The sequence below is a fragment of the Pseudophryne corroboree genome, chromosome 5, assembly GCF_028390025.1.
Source record: "Pseudophryne corroboree isolate aPseCor3 chromosome 5, aPseCor3.hap2, whole genome shotgun sequence".
In the NCBI taxonomy this organism is placed as follows: Eukaryota; Metazoa; Chordata; class Amphibia; order Anura; family Myobatrachidae; genus Pseudophryne; species Pseudophryne corroboree.
This window is the reverse complement of record NC_086448.1, coordinates 209,624,814-209,630,129: the sequence shown is the minus strand read 5'-3', so window position 1 is coordinate 209,630,129 and position 5,316 is coordinate 209,624,814. Positions and strand designations below refer to the sequence as shown.

At 42.4% G+C, this 5,316-nt stretch overlaps 1 pseudogene; it reads left to right on the top strand.

Annotated features, from left to right (window-relative positions):
• The first annotated feature begins 806 nt into the window (after positions 1 to 806).
• Positions 807 to 4,838, top strand: LOC134929583 (uncharacterized protein K02A2.6-like; annotated as a pseudogene).
• Positions 4,839 to 5,316: the final 478 nt, after the last annotated feature.

Sequence of the window (5,316 nt, the reverse complement as noted above, 5' to 3'; positions counted from 1 at the left end):
AAATGGAACCTGGATCACCGAGATTGGAAAAATTCCACTTTGAGTGGAGATTTTCTTACTTTCAGCCACTGGGTCTGACTTAGTGGTGTATGCATATCATGCATGTCTGAGATTTCTCACAGTTTCTTAAGTGCAAAAATGTGCAAATAGAGTTTAAGCATTGCTCTTCTGTGTGATGGACTTCACGAACCCTGCAAACCCACTTTGCATTTCTGAGCAATGCTTAAGTACGCTGGTGGATCCAATCTCTCCACCATTGACAACCATCATTCACAACATAGACTCCTTGAGCAGCCCATGTCTGGTGCACAGCCTTCCTTGTAACTTTCTTAACATATGGCCACTGGCTGCAGTCCTGCAAATGAGATAGCAGCATCGTTCTAAAACAAGCCCATGACACTCCCATTGTGGTGTATATAGTTCTCATTGCTGTATATGTGTTCTGGTGGAAAGTTACAACGGATATTGTTTTGTATTTGTATTAGTTGGTGTATGAATCTATTTCTGTGTTCTTTAGTTCCCTGTTCTTCTCCAGTAAAGAAGCATGCAACACTCCCTGTGTCCTGGTTACATTAAAACTCTTATTGAAATATAAGTAACAGATTTAACACTGGCGACGAGGATTAAACTGTTCTTCAGCATGGCTCCAGGTATCAGTGGAGCACCAGTGGGCTGACACAGCACAATTGTGGGGTGCAAACAGGAACAACTCATTCAGACTGCCAGCAGCTCCTAACTTGAATAAAAGGAGCACGTTAGTTATATCTTCATTTTCTAAGGAAGGTAGGACAAAGTATACAGGAATAATGTCAGGATATATTGGCACAATAGCTGCATTTGATGGTACTATAGAGGACTGGGCTACATATATTGAGAGAGTAGATCTATACTGTTCTGCTAATTCAGTGGATGGTGACAAGAAGGTTCCAGTTTTACTCAGTGTAATGGGTGCCCAAACATACAGTCTGCTGAGGAGTTTAATAGCACCTGAGAAGCCAGCCAACAAGTCCTTTACTGACTTTGTGGCCATTTTACAAAAGCACTTAAACCCTAAACCATTAGTGATTGCTGAAAGATTCAGGTTTCACAGAAGGAATCAATGTGAAAGTGAAAGTATTTCTAAATACATTGCAGAGCTGAGGAGGTTATCTGAACACTGTGCATTTGGAGCAGGGTTATCAGATGCTCTAAGAGACCGTTTAGTTTGTGGGATGAAAAGTGCAAGTACACAAAAGAAATTGCTGGCTGAGCCTGACCTGACCTTAGAGCGAGCACTGTCCATAGCTATTTCACTGGAGACTGCAACCAGGGATGCATCAGAATTGCAGCAAAAGGCACCAGAATGTACTCCCAATCCAGTTTATTGGTATCAGAAACAGTCCTGTGTTTGCTGTGGGAAGTCCTCACATGATGCCAGTCAGTGCTGGTTTAAAGACAAAGTGTGTAGAAAATGTAAGAAAAAAGGCCATATTGAAAGGGTGTGTCAGTCGGGGAAAACACCAAACCGCTCGCAAGTATCCAAAGTCCCCGGGAGAAAACATACAACATCCCAGGTGCATAAAGTAGCCAACAATGAATCAGTCTCTACTGATAGTACTGGTACAGAAAAAGGGTTATGCAGCCTAGAGATGCACTCTATGGCGACAAAAGAGCGTCAAGTGATTTGGGTCACTTTGGAAGTAGCAGGTATTGACTTAAAAATGGAATTACACACAGGCTCTGCTCTGTCAGTGCTAGATGCACGTGATTACAAACGCCTGTTTGCTGCTATTCCTTTAAAGAAAACATCCGTAACACTCCGCACATATACGGGTGAACTGGTGTCCCCATTGGGAAAAATAAAAGTTTATGTGAAATACAAAGGCAATACCCATAAGCTGTATTTGTACATACTTCCACATGGTGGACCGGCATTATTGGGCCGCGAATGGATAAGGAAAATCCAACTTGACTGGCATTCCATTCACAGGCTACAATCTACTGCATCTGATGTATCCAACAATGACGCAGCTATTAAGGAACTTTCTAAATTGTTAGCTGACGCACAACCCATTTTCCAACCAGGGATAGGCACGTTAAAGGACATTAAGGCCAGTATAGAGTTGGATCCACATGCCGTTCCAAGGTTTTGTAAAGCTCGCACAGTACCTTATGCCATCCGACCAGCGGTTGAGGAGGAACTACGGAAACTGGAATACTCTCCCCAGTGGAATGGAGTGAATGGGCTACGCCCATAGTTCCGATAGTAAAGAAAGACAAAATGGGAAGTATCCGTATTTGCGGAGATTTCAAAATGACAATAAATCCAGTACTACGGACTGTGCAGTATCCTTTGCCTAAAATAGAGGACATCTTTGCAGCTCTCTCAGGGGGCGACCGCTTCTCCAAAATGTACCTAGCTGAAGCGTACTTGCAAATGGAAATTGAGGAGGCATCTAAGAAATATTTAACCATCAATACTCACAAAGGTTTATTACAATATAACCGTCTTGTGTTTGGACTTTCTTCTGCCCCAGCATTATGGCAGAGAGCAATGGATCAAGTCCTACAAGGAATACCAGGTACGCAATGTTACCTGGATGATATAATTGTAACAGACAAAGATGATGTGGACCATTTAAATAATTTGGAAAAAGTATTACCCCAACTACAGGAATATGGACTCAGAGTAAATAAAGATAAATGTGCATTTTTCCAAGAAAGCATTTCATATTGTGGACATGTGATTGATAGAGAAGGCTTGCACAAATCAAATGATAAAATTGAGGCAGTACTACAAGCACCCCAGCCACAGTCTGTGTTGCAACTGAGATCTTACCTGGGCCTAGTTAATTGTTATCACAAGTTCTTACCAGACCTCTCCACAGTAATACACCCGCTAAATGCCCTACTACAGAAAAATGCACGATGGAAGTGGACAAAAGACTGTGAGAAAGCATTCTCAGAAACAAAAAGATTGATTACATCTGATAAAGTCCTTACTCATTTTGATCCGAATCTACCCATCAGGCTAGCGTGTGATGCGTCACCGTACGGCATTGGAGCGGTGTTATCACATCAACTGAGAGATGGTAGCGAGAAGCCAATAGCGTTTGCTTCACGGTCTTTGACAGTTGCAGAGAAGAATTATGCGCAAATTGACTGAGAGGCCTTAAGTTTAGTATGCAGAGTGAAGAAATTTCATAAATTTTTGTATGGGCAAAGGTTTACATTAATTACAGATCATCAACCACTGGTATCAATTTTTAACCCCACAAAGGAGTCCCAGCCATGACTGCAGCTCGGCTTCAATGTTGGTCATTATTCCTGGGTGCTTATACATACGACATCGAGTTTAAAGGAACAAAACTACATGGCAACGCTGATGGTCTATCGCGTTCTCCCTTGCCCCAAAGTGAGGAGGACAGTGATGGAGACCCCCTGGAAGTGTATCACAATATGTTGATGGAACAGCTACCTATTACCAATGCCACGATCAATCGGGAAACAAGGAAAGACCTGGTACTATCAAAAGTAATGGACTTAACTCTCAAAGGTTGGCCTAAACATAGTGATGCTCAATATTACGGGTTTTCGGGCAGGAGAGATCAGCTTTCTGTCTGTCAAGGAACTCTATTGTGTGGGTCACGAGTGGTAATACCACCTAAACTGCGAAACAGAGTTTTGGAAAATTTGCATGAGGGTCACCTAGGCACAGTAAAAATTAAGAATCTTGCTAGAAGCTATGTGTGGTGGCCAGGAATCGATGGTCAAATTGAAACTTTGACAAAAGGGTGTAAAGGATGTCAGTTCAAAATGCACCACCTTTAGCCCCGTTACACACCTGGGAATGGCCTTCATCTCCATGGCAGCGGGTACATATTGACTTTGCTGGTCCATTCATGGATTGTATGTTTCTTATTGCAGTGGACGCTCATTCAAAATGGCCAGAGGTAATAAAGATGAAATCCACTACTTCTGAGAAAACAATTGCTGTGCTGCGAACCATCATTGCTAGAAATGGTCTACCGGAGCAAGTGTGCAGTGACAATGGGCCACAGTTTGTGTCCATGGAATTCAAAAAGTTCATGCAAGACAATGGAATTAAACATTTTACATCAGCTCCACACCATCCAGCCACTAACGGTTTGGCTGAGAGATTTGTCCAAACATTCAAAAAAGCTATCAAGTCCATGCACCATGAACATCTACCTTTGCAACACAAGATTGACAACTTCTTGTTTATATATCGTAGGAATGAGCACTCCACTACCGGTCAGCCTCCTGCGGTGCTATTTATGCAACAGAACTTACGGTCTCAGTGGGACTTGATAAAACCAAATGTAAGGCGGAAGGTACATAACAAACAGTTTCAATCAGTTTATCAGAAACCTACTCGATTCTTCCACATTGGCCAAGAGGTTCTGGTCCGTGATTATAGAGGAGACAAATGGCAACCGGGAATAGTTTCTTCCAAATCCGGCCCTCTGATGTACGTTATTGAAGTTGGAGGAGAATTGTGGTGTCGCCACATTGATCAAATCATTGAGGCTGGGAGGCAAACTGACTGTACGTCGACAGCTGGACATAGTCAAGCCAGTGATGTGGGGGTTTATATATACCCCTCTGAAACTGATACAGAGACTGTTCCTGACACTGTGGAGGAAATGTACCCCTCTGGGTCAGATACACAGACTGTTCCCAAACCTGTTATGGAGTCACCTGAGCATGAGGTTCCCTTAGTAACAACTGATCCTGAAACTTCTAGTGTGATTTCTGTGGAGCAGCCAGTCACTCTGGGAGTTAAACATCGGTATCCAGACAGAGTTTGTAAGGCACCTCAAAGGCTTGATTTGTAGCCTTCTGGGGTAACGTATACATTGCTTAGTGATAACATTTTCATGTCTGCATTTATCTAAGTTGGGAGGAGTGTGGTGTATATAGTTCTCATTGCTGTATATGTGTACTGGTGGAAGGTTACAACGGATCTTATTTTGTATTTGTATTAGTTGGTGTATGAATCTATTTCTGTGTTCTTTAGTTCCCTGTTCTTCTCCAGTAAAGAAGCATGCAACACTCCCTGTATCCTGGTTACATTAAAAACTCTTATTGAAATATAAGTAACAGATTTAACACCCATAACATGCTCATTGCCCCTCCATTGCAAAGGCTTTATGTCACCTCCCAGTCTCCACCCTGAACTGCCTATGTATTGCAGAAGCCGTCTCAAGTAATATTGATGTTGTAGGCAAATAAATATGCCATCGCACTCTGTTTTTAATGCATGCGCAGTAAGGATTTCCTTTGGACTGCGCATTGCCAATTATCACTTTTAAC